At 45.5% G+C, this 17,661-nt stretch overlaps 1 non-coding gene across 1 annotated transcript; it reads left to right on the forward strand.

Annotated features, from left to right (window-relative positions):
- Positions 1-4,198: 4,198 nt before the first annotated feature.
- LOC111882757 (U6 spliceosomal RNA) lies at positions 4,199-4,297 on the forward strand. The gene has a single exon (XR_002847230.1). It is a non-coding gene; the product is annotated as a U6 spliceosomal RNA (small nuclear RNA).
- Positions 4,298-17,661: the final 13,364 nt, after the last annotated feature.

Consider the following 17,661-nt stretch of genomic DNA (forward strand, 5'->3'; position numbering starts at 1 on the left):
TTTGGAGAGATTTCTCATATAAAGAGAGATTTGAGAGAAATTCCACATTCTTGGAGAGATTTGGGAGAGATTTGACATACTTGGAGAGATTTCTCATACAAAGAGAGATTTGGGAGAGATTTCACATTCTTGGAGAGATTTCTCATACAAAGAGAGATTCCACATATTTGGAGAGATTTGGGAGAGATTTGACATTCTTGGAGAGATTTCTCATACAAAGAGAGATTTGAGAGAGATTCCATATTCTTGGAGAGATTTCTCATACAAAGAGAGATTCCACATTCTTGGAGAGATTTCTCATACAAAGAGAGATTTGGGAGAGATTTCACATACTTCGAGAGATTTGGGAGAGATTTGACATTCTTGGAGAGATTTATCATACAAAGAGAGATTTGGGAGAGATTTGACATTCTTGGAGAGATTTCTCATACAAAGAGAGATTTGAGAGAGATTCCACATTCTTGGAGAGATCTGGGAGAGATTCTTGATAAAGAGAGATAGAGTGAAAATGATTGAGAGAGGTTTAGTGTGTTACAAACGTACACAATCCAGAATACAAAGATCAATTCAAGAATGATACTTGCAGTGCGTAATACCAAGAAAATAGTTTTTTCTAATATTGTTGAATTAATTTTTAAATTTATTTACGTTAAGCCAATACCCTTGTAACATCCCAAAAATAAGACTCAAAAATTTCAGTTTTGTATTTATAGAAAGGTAATCCTAAACATTGTCATACAACCAATATGGATTAAAGTGTATCACTACATCATAAAATATCATAGTAAATCACAAAATAGGGAATGAGGTGGTGTGTGCTCTGTAATCATCCAGGCTCTTCCCTTTCGAACTAGAAGTACCTAAAACATAAATAAAAAACCGTAAGCACAAAGCTTAGTGAGTTCCCCCAAAATACAACATACCATACATAATAAACACATACTGGGCCCCCGCCCCTCATCGGGACTCGCCCGACATTGATCCCCATTCGGTATATAGATCTTTCAAATATCAGGCCCCGCCCGGTACACATGTAAGCATATAAAAATAGAATCATACAAACACATGCGATAATCACAAAGACAATAGCATACCATACAGATATCGGGTCTCGCCCGACATCGAGCCCCGTTCGGTATACATACCAATGCATACACATACAAGAGTCATGCAGACATCAAGCATCCTAACATAATAAACCATGGGCCGGCATTGATGTCTTCGACCTGCTAAACACAGTGAGGAAACTCACCTCAAGCTGTTGAGTCTCTTAGATAAATCCTTGTCTGCTGGTCCGATAAAATCTCCGTGCTATCATCATAAAATAACATCCAATTAATAATTGGATTCTGACCCATAACTCACAGTCTAAAATAGGATATAAGACCATTTTACCCTTTACCTAACTTGGCCTAAGGCCAAGGCCCAAACCAACTATTCAAAAAGGCCCAATTTCAAAAACGGTCACCCAAAGCCTAATTATGGCCCAATCTTCAAAATTGGGCCCAAATCCCTTCGTGGGCCTTCAACCAAAAGAACCCAATATAAAAGCATCAGCCCAAAAATAGAAACTTGATGGCCCAACAAGACCTTAATCTCTTAAGGTCCAAACATGGGCCCAAAACCAAGAAGCCCACCTGCTGAGTATGCGGGGTGTACTCAGCTTGTACGCTTTACTCTCCAGTGTGTCACCCCACTCCATTAAGTACTTAATACATTGAGACTTCAAGCCAAACTCTCAAATTTGATTCTACATGACTATTTATCATATAAAGTTGGCAACTTTACACACATGCATGGTTTAATGGGGCTCAAGAGTTCAAGGGAGCTTAAGAAAGGTCTTAACACATGTATGATCCAAAATACACCATAAATCTTGTATTTTTATGAAAAAGGGGACCAAAATAAGCCTAGATCTAACACCAATACTTCTGGAGTGAGTCATGAAGCTCATCAATCACTCCAAGGACTCAAATATCAAAAAAAGAAATAACAACATAACTACATCTAACATCCTGGATCATTAAGATTTGATCTTTTTACCACAAAAGCTTGCAAATGATGAGCTAACCCCAGATCTTCAAGCTCAAGACACTTCTCCAAATGGCCCTCTTCTTTTTTTTTTCATAAACCACCAACAAACACTCTTTAAGGCTCAAAACTCACAAAAACACACTAGGGTTTCGATTTCTGTACAAAGGAAGGTGGAGGCTGGCTAAACATGACCAAATGAGGCTATCATAAGGTTTAAATAGGTTGAAAACCCCAAAATTTTGGGTTTCACTTATGCACACGTACGCCATGCATACGTGGATGGGATCCACGATCAAGTAATCAGGCTACTATGCTAAGCGTACCACCTAGTACGCCCCGCGTACTAGTATAAAGACCAAAATGCAAAGTTTTTGATTAACAAGTGTTAAATGCAAAACTTACCAAACTCGAGTGCTACAATTCCTTCCCCCCCACTTGAATCAGACTTCGCCCTCGAAGCCCGCTTCTCCAAATAACTATGTGTAGTGCTCCCTCATCTCATCCTCCAACTCTCACTTCCATTTAGAACGCTTACGATGTTGCCATTGGATTTTCACCAACTCAACAACCTTGTTCCTCAAGGTTTTCTTCATCCGGTCAAGAATCGTCACCAGTCTCTTAATCTAATTCAAGCGGTTATCCACGTAAATATCCTCCAATGGAACCACTACGGAATCATCCACTAAACACTTCTGCAACTGAGAGACATGGAACGTGCTATGGATTTGACTGAGCTCATCAGGAAGATCCAAGCGATTTGCGACCCGAATTACCCGAGCCAAAACACTGAAGGGACCGATATACATGGGGCCCAACTTGCCCCTCTTCTTGAATCGGATGACACCCCTCCAAGGTGACACTTTCAGGAGAACCAAATCCCCACCTGGAACTGTAGATCTGATATGTGTTTGTCAGCATAGCTCTTCTGCCGACTCTGAGCTGCCTGGAGTCTACTTTAAACCTGCTGAATCAAATCAGTGGTATTAGGTACCACCTCGGTACTCCCTATAACCCGCTGACCGAACTCACCCCAACAAATCAGGGTCATGCGTTTCCTCCCATAGAGCATCTCAAAAGGAGGTTGATCGATGTTGGCATTATAGATGTTATACGAAAATTCTGCTATCAGAATATACGTATCCCAACTCCCACCAAAGTCTAAAACACATGCCCGAAGCATATCCTCTAACGTCTAAATAGCCCTCTCGCTCTGACCATCGGTCTATGGAAGGAATGTTATGCTGAAATGGAGAGAGTACCCAACTCATCATGGAACCTCTTCCAAAACCTGGAAGTAAACCGGACATCTCTATCTTAAACCACTAAAACCGGCACCCCATGTCGTGCTACAACCTCACTAATATACACCTCAACCAATTTCTCGACATAAATACCCTCCTGAGTCGGGATGAAATTCCTGCTCTTGGTCAACTGATCCACGATGACCCAAATCGAATCCACTATGTGCGTAGTCCGAGGTAATTTCCTGATGAAATCCATGGTAATCTCCTCCCATTTCCATATGGAAATCTCCAACGGTTGCATATTGTCGTGAGGTTGTTGATGCTCAGCCTTGACTTTCCTGCAAGTCAAGCACCTCTCCACATACCAAGCCACATCCCGCTTCATGTAGGGCCACTAATAATTAGGACGAAGATCTCTATACATATTTGTCACCCCGGGATGGATGGAGAACCTACACTTGTGGGCCTCCTCCATCAGAACCTGAAGCACACCGCCCCAGAACGAAACCCATACCCTTCGATGAAGAGTCAACAACTCACGACTATCATAATCAAAGGAAGCCACCTGACCCACAATACACTCACTCTTCTGGTTCTCTTCCTTCATAGCCTCAATCTGAGACTCACGAATCCGCTCCAATAGCAGAGTAATAACAGTCATCCTCAAACATATATCCCTGATCGGATCTGCGACCACCTTGCGGTAGAGAGCATCAGCCTTTACATTGGCCTTCCCTAGATGATAAAGGATCTTATAATGATTGTAACATCTACCTTTAGCATGTATCATAATATTGTTTGCTTTGGGCTCCCGGCGCAAAAACTACCTAGAGTGTCACCCATCCCTAAATTGCTCATGCCCAGGCATGCTTAACTGCAAAGTTCTTATGGGATCTGTTGCCTTCACAACTTTAAAATGCGTTCAAGGACATCCGATAAAATTGGAACGATACAGAGAATATTAGCATGGCCCCTGCGCAAGGATGACACGTACAAATAGAGAAATGGTTCAAATTTTGAAAGTGGGTTATACCTGATCCTACATCGGATTGGAAGCAGAATGAAACATTTTCTTATAAGGGGTGTGGATACCTTCCTTGTCACAACATGTTTTAAAGGCGTGAGGGGATAAGAACTCAACAGTTAAGCGTGCCCAGGCGTGAGCAATTCTGTAACACCGTAAATTTTCTAATAAAATTTTCATTTTAAAAATCATGTAATTCTCATAACATAGTTCACAAAACTCAAAATGTAACTCTGCCTCGTGTGTACAATCAAGCCGACGCCTTCCCGTGATCCTGAGAAGTACCTGAAACACATAACATGGTAAGAACGAAGCTTAGTGAGTTCCCCAAAATACCACACATAACTCATTATCCTCTCATGGCTATACTCAAATATGACCCACCGGTCAATGTATCTCAGTAGAACCCTCCGGTCCCACAACTCGGGTGGACCCTCTGGTCCTAACTCAGTAAGCTCGGAATAATACACATCATAAATCACAAAGACATAATGCAATATATCACAATACTCAATATAAACACATAAGACCCTCTGGTCACACACAAACTTACCACTCTAAGTAAGTATAGTGAGAATACTCACCTCGTAAGAAATCGGATAACCTTGAACTCAAATCACCGGTCTAGCCTCTGCCTAACACATACGATAATTATCTCAAATTAATAATGACTCTCAAAGAAGCTAGACTAAGCCCTTCTACAAACTCATAGAAGGATAAAAGACCATTTTACCCTTCCATGGCCTTAGTAGTCCATAAAATGACCAAACCCTAAAAGTCAACGGCAACGCGTACGTTGTGCGTACCAGCCCTCTACGTTGGGCGTACTCCTTTGCCATGCATGCATCGGGGATTCTCGACCCTACGTTGCACGTACTGGGATTACGCTCGGTGTACACCCTAGTTTTGCTCTTCCTACTCATTTGGTCTTAATCCGTTAAGACCTTAGCTCAGATCTCAGATCTGGACTCCCTAAAGGCTCATACTCCATAAAGTCTTTGACTTTAAGCATTTGCATGGCTGAAAAAGTCACAAACACCAAAACTCTCACTCTCTATTCTCAAGAATGCTCATATCTCATGCATGGGTTGGTTTAAACATCCAAGTCTCGAATTTTATGACTCTACACCACTAAAAACACTCAAAGGAGCTGATAATAAACTCTGGAGCTCAATATCTCATAAAGCATCCAACTTTGGGACCAAAATCCTAAAATGACGCACAAATCAAAAGGGGTGAGAAAGCTTTGAGCTTTATACCTCTAACTGGAGCTCCACCACAGATAAGCTCAGATCCAAAGCCTGGACTCCCACTCCTTCTTCTTTAAAGCTCCTTCTTTACTCCAAAGAAACCACAAGAACACTTAATAGCTCACAAATGGACACACAAGATCAAGGGATGAGAAATTAGGGTTTGAGAGGGTTGATGTCTTGGAATGGTGGCCAGAAATGAGGCCATCATGTCCTCTAAATAGGGACACACCCTTAATTAGGGTTTTCACTCTGGGCCTAGTACGCCCAGTGTACCCTCTGGTACGCCCATCGTACTAGGTGGCTTCCGCGTCAAAAACATGCATATGAGTACACTAAGCGTACACATACGTACGCCCCACATACTTATTTACCAGTTTTTCTCAAATAAAGGGCCAAACTTGACAATTACCAAAAGAACAAGGGTTTATAAGGTATACCTGGTCTTGAGATGTTACAATTCTCCCCCACTAGAATCAGACTGCGCCCTCGAAGTCATCTTCTGGAAATAACTTTGGGTACTGCTCGCGCATCTCGGACTCCGGCTCCCAAGTCCACTCGGACCCCTTCCGATGTTGCCACTGGACCTGAACCAAGGGCACCTCTTTATTCCTTAATACCTTCACCTTCCTATCTAAGATCACTATCGGCCTCTCAATGTAATTCAGACTCACATCAACCTGAATGTCCTCTAACGGTACTACTGTCGTCTCGTCGGCTACACACTTCCGCAGTTGAGACACGTGGAAGGTGTTATGTATTTGCCTCAAATCTGCAGGTAGCTCCAACCGATAAGATACCTTCCCCACTTTGGCAGTCACTGTGAAAGGACCAATATATCTAGGACCCAACTTTCCCCGCTTCCTGAATCAGCTCACCCCTTTCCACGGGGATACCTTCAGGAGGACAAAATCTCTCACCTGGAACTTAAGCTCGGATCGTCGCTAGTCTGTGTAACTATTCTGGCGACTCTGAGCTGCCAGTAACCTCTGTCTGACCTGTTGAATCTGCTCAGTCATTTTGAGCACTATCACTGTGTAATCCATCACTCTCTGCCCTACCTCTCCCCAATAGATAGGAGTACGACACCTCCTCCCATATAGGTGCTCAAAGGGAGGCATACCAATACTAGAATGGTGGTTGTTGTTATAAGAAAACTCAGCCAAGGGAAAATAGGTGTTCCAACTTCCTCCGAAGTCCATAACACATGCTCACAACATGTCCTCCAGCGTCTGAATCGTCTGCTCACTCTGCCCGTCAGTCTGTGGGTGGTATGCGGTATTGAAATGCAATCGGGTAACCAACTCCTCATGAAACCTCTTCTAGAATCTGGAAGTAAAACGCACCTCCCGATCTGACACTATCGAAGTCGGCATTCCATGCTGTGCCACCACCTCTCTCACATAAATCTCGGCCAATCTCTCTGCGGAAGAGCTCTCACTGATAGCAAGAAAGTGAGCACTCTTCGTCAACCGGTCCACAATCACCCATATCGCGTCGACACCTCACACAATTCTCAGTAATTTGGTGAGAAAATCCATGGAAATCTGCTCCCACTTCCACTGGGGAATCTCTAGAGGCTGTAATGGGCCACATGGACACTGGTGCTCCGCCTTAACCCAGCGACATGTCAAGCACCTCTCAACTACCCATGCCATATCCCTTTTCATATAGGGCTACCAGTAATCTCTCTTCAGATCCAAATACATCTTAGTGGCTCCGGGATGGATCAAGAAACTCGATCTATGTGCCTCATCCATTAGTATACGCCGAGCTCCACCTGTATAATGCACTCAGATCTACCCACGGAAATTCGTAAGCCCCCGACTATCTGTCTCAAACTCGGAAATCTGTCCGATCACTCGCTCCCTCTTGAGGTTCTTGGGCCTCACAGCCTCCACCTGGGCCTCTCAGATGGTATCTAGGACTGGAGACATCACTGTCATCCTCATACACACGTCTCAAATCGAAGCACTCTCTACTCTGCGGCTCAAGGAATCAGCTACCATATTATCCTTGCCAGGGTTATACAAGATCTCACAGTCGTAGTCTTTCACTACATCCAACAACCTCCTCTGTCTCATATTCAGGTTGGGCTGGTACATTAGGTACTTCACGCTCTTATGGTCTGTGATCGGACCCTATACAGATAATGGCGCCAGATCTTGAGGGCAAACACTACTGCCACCAACTCCAAATCATGGGTGGGATACCTTGTCTTATGAGGCTTCAATTGTGTCAAGGCGTATGCTATCAGATGCCCCCTCTGCATCAACACCGCACCCAAACCTGATATAGATGCATCACAGAAAACCACGAAATCCTCCACTCCCTCGTGAAGGGCTAACCCTGGAGCTTAGCACAATCTCTGGCAAAGAGTCTCGAACGAGGCCAAACATGAACAGATCTAAGCAAACCTGAACCGAAGCACAATAGATCTAAACAGATTTGGGAGAAAAACGAGTTTAAAACAACCTGATGCTTTTACTACTAGCTCGAATCCGGGATGGTGCCAAATGATGCAACATCGGCTCCCACCATCTTCTCTGAGAGAGTGCTTCTACGTTGGAGACGGATCTGCGAGGTCACAATAGAGAGATGCGTTAGATCCGCCCCAGGGATTGTGCCCTAGGATCGGACTCCGACAATCAAGTTAGATCAATTTATAGATCTGAGGTGGTCCTCTATAGCTGGAGAGAACCATCTTGGTGCGGGTGGTGGTGTATGGTAGCTGATGGTGGCGGGTGGTGGCTGAGCCACCCGACCGGAGTATAGTGTTGCGGCTAAGCCACTTGGGGGAGAGTCTAAAGGAAAGGTCCCCGGAAAAGGTCCCCTTTCATGGAGGAGGAACTATTCTATTTATAATGGGCAACTAGGTCAAGCGGAATTAGTTCAGGCCTTGGGCCAGCCCAATTCAGGCCTAACTAGCAAGGAGCTGGGCAAGGCCGCCCGGAGGCACCGGGTGGGGCTGGCGGGCACGCCCCAAGAAAGGCTGGCAGGCGCGCACCAGGAAAGGTTGGCAGGGGACTGCCAGGCCGGGCCGACAGGGGAGTCCCCAGCACGGCTGGAAAGGGAGCGCCAGGCAGGCTGGCAGGAGCACGCCAGGCTAGGCTGGCGCTCTAGAACAGTCTAGTCCATGCTAATGGACCATATATCATCAAGTCCCCCTAGTCTGATGTTATTGGTACATGGCCAATGACATCGGACCGGACTTAGTCATATAAACCGTGCGTCTTCAGTGGGTTTTATGGATGAAGAAATTATTGTCAATTTACATGGGCTTTTAGAATTGCGACCTATAAAGGTAAACTTTAATTTAAAAATTTTGTTATACATATTTATTTTTATAGTAATATATTTAAATATTGTTGGATTTTTTATGTAGATTGTAAAACTAGATTTTGAGTTAGGAAAAAAAAATCAAATAGTAAACCACCAAGGACACCTTTAAAATTAAGAAGGAAATCAAAGACGATGTTAAAGCTTAAATTGAAAGCAGATAGAACTCCAAAAGAAGGATTTGAAACAAGTTTAGAGAAACCTATTATTTTAGACTAGTTTTCATTTTGTAACTTTTGTTATGGATACATTTATGCAAGTTGGTTTTATTTTTGGAACATTATTTAATACGTATTTTTGTATTTTTAATTATAGTCTCCAACATCCAGTGACTCGGGTGATGATGATGTGTTTCCAATAGAATATGAAATATTACATCTTGAAGATGTAACATCCCCCCTGACACGTATCACAATATTTTCTGCTTTGGGCTCCTGGTGCGAAAACTTTTGAGGGGTCACCCATCCCTAAATTGCTCTCGTCCGGGCACGATTAACTGTAGAGTTCTTATGGGATCTGCTGCCCTCACGGCTTTAAAACGTGTTGTGTTAGAGAAGGTATCCACACCCCTTATAAGAAATTCTTAGTTCTCCTTCCTAGTCAATGTGGGATCAGGTGCAACCCACCTTCACCCCCTGTAACTCTCGGATCCCAATATGTATTTTAAATCAAATTATACATTTTTTAAAAGGAGCTCGACGAGTTGGAGGCCCCAAACTCGTCGAGTAGGAATGGAATTTGGACGCACGACTTGAAGTCTACTCGACGAGTTGAGAGCCTCAACTCAACGATTAGGGCTGCCAGAGTGAAACATTAATTTTTCAGGGTTTTGCACCCTATTTAAACACCTTAACCTCCAAATCTATGCCTCATTTGCAGGATCCATCACCCCAAACCCTAGCCACAAAACCCTAATCCACTTTTGAGTGAGTTTGTGCCATTTTGTGTGTTCTTTGTGAAGTTGATGAAGAGGATCCTTGAAGAGAGAGCGAGGACTTGAAGGAGGAGAGTAGATCCAGAAGTTAAGCTCCATTTTTGGTTCAATAGAGGTAAAAAGCTTCTAACTTGTCCATTGTGTGCTTAAATTGTAACAGCCCGGAATTCCAAATATTGATATAATTATGATTTTTGGGTGTTTTAAGAGGGGACTCGGCGAGTTGGAGCCTAGACTCGCCGAGTAGGATCGCAGACCGGGTCGCGGGTTCGCGACTGGACTCGACGAGTCCAGATATGGACTCGGCGAGTCTACGCTGTTTAGCGAAAACCCTAACCGTTCAGGTTTGGGTCGTATATAACGCATTATATGCCGTCATTGTTCGTCTTTTAGTCGATTGAGAAGAACCCTAAGCGGCTGTGGGCATCTAGGGCAAGATTGAAGGCCATTGGTGACTTGAAGAGATTGTGGTGCAAGGAGGAGAAGAGTCTTGACTAAAGGAACTGCAAGGGATTCGAGTTCTGAGGTTTGGGGACACAGAGAGTGCATTATTCAGGTAACATTTCGAATCATTTCTGTTGTATTGATGTGTGCATGGATCTAGGGTTTATGGAACCCATTTGGTGATTAGATGGATTATGACCTTGTTACCCGAACGAATATAACCCTGTATTAGGACCTTTAGAGGTCCAGAAGGTCCCATGCTTGTGTATTTCGGAACCATAACTATCCCAGGATGCAGTTGAGCGGTTGCATGGCATGGACTCGCCGAGTCGATGAACAGACTCGGCGAGTAGCTTGAAGATTTACTGGGACTCGTCGAGTTGTTCTTCAGACTCGGCGAGTTGAGTCGGGGTGGCCCCGCGATTCTTCCAGGAGGAACTCGTCGAGTAAAAAGGGGATACTCGACGTGTAGAAAGGGAATCTTAAGGAATCGGTGAGTCAAGGGCGAGTGGACTCAGAGTCGTTGAACTCGGCGAGTCTTGGGGTGACTCGGTGAGTTAGGTCGCGGGTTAAGTGAAGTTCTGAGTATGGGGACTCGGCGAGTCATAGGGTTGACTCGGCGAGTAGGGTCAGTCAGGGGTTGACTTTGACCTTGTCTTTGACCAAGGATTGACCAGTGGTTCCAGGGGTATTTTGGTAATTGTTGTTTACTGTTTGAGTTCAGTGCATTGGTGGCTGTCCAGAGGTGGAGATCGTATCAGTGATCGGAGCAGCTTGAGCTATCTGTTCAGTCGGCAGTTTCGAGGTGAGTTATCCTCACTATATCGCTAGGGTTCATGGCACTAAGGCCGACCCTTTTATCGGATGGAAATCCGGGTAGTTGTTATTACATGATATGGGCCGGAAGGCATTGCTATGTGGACCGGAAGGTCATGGCCTGGAAAGGCGTATGTATGCATTTAGTATGTTGACTGATTCATAGGGTAAGGTTATGATAGTGACCGGCTAGACCGGTATCTTGTTAGAGTAATGCTATGATATGTGATCTGTTGATCGATTGTTGTCTATGAACTGCTATATGATTATTCGTTATGTTGTATATGCATTTTATGCTTATGGGCCGGAAGGCAATATATGTTATGGGCCGGAAGGCAATATGTTATGGGCCGGAAGGCGATTATGATATGTATGGACCGGAAGGTCGTGGCCTAGAAGGGCGTATATGTGATTGGTATATTGGTGGTATCTCACTAAGCTTTCAGGCTTACAGTTGTGGTTTCATGTTTCAGGTTCTCAAGAGTCTGTGGCAAGGCAAAGGCGTGATCGTACCGTTCCTCGCGTTGGTGTTTTATGATATGAACCTGGGAAATTACTCTGTTAAATAATGTATTGAAAACCTTTTTGTAACAATGTTAATAAAATGGGTGTTTTTGAAAAGTTTTAATTGTTTTGAAATTTTGGATGTTACAAGTTGGTATCAGAGCCTTGGTTTGAGTGAATTGGGGAAACATTCGTGTGACCCCAGTCTCAAATCGAGGAGGATTTTAAAAGGAGAAATTAAAATGGTTTTCAAATTTGGTAAAAGGAGGACGCGGAGGTACGATCAGTCGGAGCCAGTAAGTAACCCCAAGATACCATACATGATATTTGTTTATTTGAGCTTGATAGCACAGCATGCTAGAGTTAGGCTAGGGATCTTCAGGAATTCATGATAATGTTGCCTGATATGTGATGCCTGTAGCCTAGGGTCCCCTATGGGATGTTCTCAGTGTTCCTCTAGTGGTGAGGGTTGATAGTTGTTATGCATGTTCTCTAGGGTATTGTGGTAGTACTTCATACAAATATGGGTAGGTGTGGAAGGTAGTATGGGCCCGTACTATTGAAAGCACATGACCCATACGTGTATCAGGGAAACCATGATCTCTAGGGTAGGGTTGCGAGAGTTGGATCCCAGGATTGTAAGAAGTGTCTGGGATTTAGTATGGTGTTTTCGGTATGGAGATTTCGAGGCATGATGATAGTTGATCCGGATCAGGATCGGGAGCTGGAGAGCGAGTTCTGGGTGGATCGGTACCGTCTGAGGTTATCGATCGGACGAGCACGAACGAGTTGGACACAAAGGTTCGCGAGATCCTGCGTGATGGGGTTGCTGCATTGTTCCAGGCTGAGTTGCCGGAGTTGTTTGGGTCGATCAAGACCGCCATGGTTGAGTAGTTTGATGAGCGATATGCGGCTCTAGTAGAGATGGATGCCGCGACAGTTACAGCGGTTGTAGCAACGGCAAAGAGAGGAGCTAGTCAGAGTTTTCAGTATCGGGACTTCTATTACACGAAGCCTCCCACATTCGATGGAGTTCAGGACCCGATTGTCTCCATGAGATGGTTATCAGACGTGGAGGGGTGTTTCTTCACGAGTTTATGCCCTGCTGATCAGAGGGTGAGGTGTGCTCTGAACCTGTTGAGGCTAGGAGCGAAGGATTAGTGGAGATTGACTACGAGGTCATTTTCCGATGCACAGAGGGCTGAGGTTTCATGGGATCAATTCAGAGAGGTGTTCAGTACTCGCTATGTTCCGCGGAATGAAAAGGAGAGATTGGCTCGAGAGTTCTTTGAGCTGAAGCAGGATTTGGAGTCGATGACTAAGATCACCAGGATGTTTATTGAGAGGGCGATGTTTTGCCCTGAGTTCGCTTCGGAGCAGGCTCAGATGTCCCAATATCTGAGTATGCTCAAGGGGGATATCAGACAGTTCATGTCTGCGCAGAGGTGCGAGACCTTATTGGAGTTGCAGGAGGCCGCCATACGGCGTGAGTTAGAGGTTGAGTTGCAGTTGCGTGAGCTGAGGCAGGCTCCGATGCAGTCGCAGCCAGCGCCGAAACGGTCCAGTACCGTCGATGTAGAGTGGGGGAAATCGGAGCAGCCACACTTGTGGGAAGTATGGGAGGGGTCACACCGGAGTTGCTGGTTCGGTGGTGCATGCCGCAAGTGCGGAAAAGAGGGGCACTATGCGCGGGATTGTCGGCAGTCAGTGCCGATTCGGGACTTGAGGATTTGTCATCATTGTCGGCAGGTTGGACATTTGAGGGTCAACTGTCCACAGCTTTCTGCAGGACCGGTGCAGGCTCTAGCACCGGCCACCTTGAGGAGTCCAGGAGGAGGACAGGATGGAGCAGAGCCCCAAGGGCTCAGGGTCGTGCTTATCGGCTTGCGGCAGAGGGAGACGGAGAAGTGCCGGAGGCAGCTGCGGGTATGATGCTTTCTTGATGTCTTGATTAGCTTGCGTTGATTGTGGCGTATTGTTTGTGCTGGTATCTGGTGTGGATTTCGATGCGACATTCGTTGTTTCGCGGGTTTGGCATGGTTATGGATTGGTGTCTCAGGTTTTCGCTTTGGCATTCGTTGTTCCCTGATGGTTTAGTATGGTTATAGTTTGGTGTTTTGGTGCCGATAGCCTTGTGCGATTTTCGATGTGGTATTCATCCTTTGGCAGGTTGTGGGTTTGGTTACGGGTTATTGTCGTGAATTCCGTTGGTTATTGTTCGTGAGGGTTAATAGTAGGGATGCGGCACTGGGTTGAATGTCGGGTAGCATCTGCAGTCGTGGAGTGGATAATTGAAAGACCGGATTCTTTTGAGCAGATTGATCAGGGAGGAGATGTGTTTTGCTGAGGGTTGCTTATGCTTGAAGGAAGCAGTCAGTGTGTAAGTGTTCCCTCTGTGCGGAGTTGTTCTGGAAGGTCGTTAATGGCGATCGGTGGCTGTGAGTCAGTGTTTTAAGTGGGGGAGAATTGGAGAATTCTCTGGGAGATCGATGAGTATGTGAGGGTGCTTAGCTGTTGGGATTCAGCAGTGTTCTGTCAGCTCAGAGTATAGGCTGACAAGAGCGATTGTCGAGTATGCGGGGCGAGATACAGACCTAGGGCATTTGATTGTGGAGGCCTGAGAGAAGGCCGGGATCAAGCTTGAGTAAGTAACCGAGGTTATGCGATCAGAGTATTGGTATGGTTGAGGTACGTGATGGGTTGTACTGCATTAATCCCACGGGATTATGTTGTGCATGTTTCTTGAGCTGGAACCGGAAGGTTCCCGGAGTTAGAACCTGAGGGTTCGCAGAGTTTGGGTGTACGGACCCACAGAGATCTAGCCTCGAGTGGCTAGTATGTGTTATGAGAGTCGGTCCAGTTATGCTGGAGACTCTGTTGGTATTGTTGGATCAGTTTGAGATTGCGGATCGTGTATGTTGCAGTGTGATTGCATTGGAAGGTCTGGCCATGGGTTAGTGATCTTGTTTAGCTGAGGCAGTGATTTTGATGAGTGGAGAGAGTGCATGGGATTGAGAGCCCCTGCAATGAGAACCAGAGTTTGTGAATAGCGGTTACGCAAAAAGGGTGGTGTCGCTTGGGGCAAGCACCGTAGCACCGTTTGGAGTGGCATTATGGCCAAGAGGGTTCCTTGGAAAAGGAAAAGAGGAAGATGTGTAACTCCGAAGGGGGTGCAAGTTCACGAAAGTGAAAGCTGCAGAGCAGAGTCATGGTTAGAGTATTTCGAGTATGGTTTTGAGCATCGTGTTCGCGGCAGTGAAGTAGGAACCCATCCGGGTTGGGATGACTGTCGAGACTCAGAAGGGATGCAGGGGAAGAGAGAATCTTGAATTCTCAGTGTGATTCTGATCAGAGTGTAGGGTGGATGTAGTGGTTCATCTTGGAAGATGTTCGAGGATATCATCAGTGTATCGGGTCTTCCAACCTGCGGGTGTTGGGGCTAGTTCAGCATGTGTATGTGATGGCAAGAGGAGAACTTGTGAGAGTTGCTCTGAGAGTGAGAATGGATCTCTCAGTCGGTCCGGTATGGACAAGGTGGGCTTTGGATCGGGGATCCGGTGGCTTCTGGTTTCCTAACCCTTATGGGTCGAGTGATTGTTGAGATTTAGAGCAGAGTTGCATCTTGAGTAATTTTCGGTTACAGAGAGTGATGTGCAGTACAGAGACCGGGCTTCAGTCGACAGAGCAGATTCAGCGGATGAGACAGAGGTTATTGACCGCCCAGAGCCGACAGGAAAGTTATGCGGACAGACGCCGGTCCGAGCTTGAATTTCAGGTCGGCAACCTCGTACTCCTGAAGGCCTCTCCTTGGAGAGGAGTGATTCGATTCAGGAAGAGGGCAAGTTGGGGCCCCGGTATATTAGGCCTTTTCATGTGATTGCGGGGGTAGGCCGGGTGGCCTACCGTTTGGAGTTGCCCACGGATTTGAGACAAATCCACGACATTTTTCATGTGTCGCAATTGAGAAAGTGTATAGCCGATGAGTCGACAGCGGTTCCATTAGAAGACATTCAGGGGGATGCGAACCGGAATTATGCCGAGAAGCCAGTGGTAGTACCGGAGGGGATCGGAAATGAACTGTGATCTGGAACGTGAGAGATGGGAGCTGCATCCGGGGCTATTTTCGGAGTGAGACTTCGAGGGCGAAGTCTAGTTCTAGTGGGGGAGAGTTGTAACAGCCCGGAATTCCAAATATTGATATAATTATGATTTTGGGGTGTTTTAAGAGGGGACTCGGCGAGTTGGAGCCTAGACTCGCCGAGTAGGATCGCAGACCGGGTCGCGGGTTCGCGACTGGACTCGACGAGTCCAGATATGGACTCGGCGAGTCTACGCTGTTTAGCGAAAACCCTAACCGTTCAGGTTTGGGTCGTATATAACGCATTATATGCCGTCATTGTTCGTCTTTTAGTCGATTGAGAAGAACCCTAAGCGGCTGTGGGCATCTAGGGCAAGATTGAAGGCCATTGGTGACTTGACGAGATTGTGGTGCAAGGAGGAGAAGAGTCTTGACTAAAGGAACTGCAAGGGATTCGAGTTCTGAGGTTTGGGGACACAGAGAGTGCATTATTCAGGTAACATTTCGAATCATTTTTGTTGTATTGATGTGTGCATGGATCTAGGGTTTATGGAACCCATTTGGTGATTAGATGGATTATTACCTTGTTACCCGAACGAATATAACCCTGTATTAGGACCTTTAGAGGTCCAGAAGGTCCCATGCTTGTGTATTTCGGAACCATAACTATCCCAGGATGCAGTTGAGCGGTTGCATGGCATGGACTCGCCGAGTCGATGAACAGACTCGGCGAGTAGCTTGAAGATTTACTGGGACTCGTCGAGTTGTTCTTCAGACTCGGCGAGTTGAGTCGGGGTGGCCCCGCGATTCTTCCAGGAGGAACTCGTCGAGTAAAAAGGGGATACTCGACGTGTAGAAAGGGAATCTTAAGGAATCAGTGAGTCAAGGGCGAGTGGACTCAGAGTCGTTGAACTCGGCGAGTCTTGGGGTGACTCGGTGAGTTAGGTCGCGGGTTAAGTGAAGTTCTGAGTATGGGGACTCGGCGAGTCATAGGGTTGACTCGGCGAGTAGGGTCAGTCAGGGGTTGACTTTGACCTTGTCTTTGACCAAGGATTGACCAGTGGTTCCAGGGGTATTTTGGTAATTGTTGTTTACTGTTTGAGTTCAGTGCATTGGTGTCTGTCCAGAGGTGGAGATCGTATCAGTGATCGGAGCAGCTTGAGCTATCTGTTCAGTCGGCAGTTTCGAGGTGAGTTATCCTCACTATATCGCTAGGGTTCATGGCACTAAGGCCGACCCTTTTATCGGATGGAAATCCGGGTAGTTGTTATTACATGATATGGGCCGGAAGGCATTGCTATGTGGACCGGAAGGTCATGGCCTGGAAAGGCGTATGTATGAATTTACTATGTTGACTGATTCGTAGGGTAAGGTTATGATAGTGACCGGCTAGACCGGTATCTTGTTAGAGTAATGCTATGATATGTGATCTGTTGATCGATTGTTGTCTATGAACTGCTATATGATTATTCGTTATGTTGTATATGCATTTTATGCTTATGGGCCGGAAGGCAATATATGTTATGGGCCGGAAGGCAATATGTTATGGGCCGGAAGGCGATTATGATATGTATGGACCGGAAGGTCGTGGCCTAGAAGGGCGTATATGTGATTGGTATATTGGGGGTATCTCACTAAGCTTTCGGGCTTACAGTTGTGGTTTCATGTTTCAGGTTCTCAAGAGTCTGTGGCAAGGCAAAGGCGTGATCGTACCGTTCCTCGCGTTGGTGTTTTATGATATAAACCTGGGAAATTACTCTGTTAAATAATGTATTGAAAACCTTTTTGTAAAAATATTAATAAAATGGGTGTTTTTGAAAAGTTTTAATTGTTTTGAAATTTTGGATGTTACATAAATCTCTTCATCTTCACTTTTGTTGAGTTTTTGGTCCAAGTAGCTTGGTCCTTAAGAAATGAACGTCCCAAGTGATTCATCTTTTAGATCTGGGGGCTAGAAGGGGTTTCATGTCATAATGGTGCAAACTTTATGGCCA

The sequence above is a fragment of the Lactuca sativa genome, chromosome 9, assembly GCF_002870075.4.
Source record: "Lactuca sativa cultivar Salinas chromosome 9, Lsat_Salinas_v11, whole genome shotgun sequence".
Classification (NCBI taxonomy): domain Eukaryota; kingdom Viridiplantae; phylum Streptophyta; class Magnoliopsida; order Asterales; family Asteraceae; genus Lactuca; species Lactuca sativa.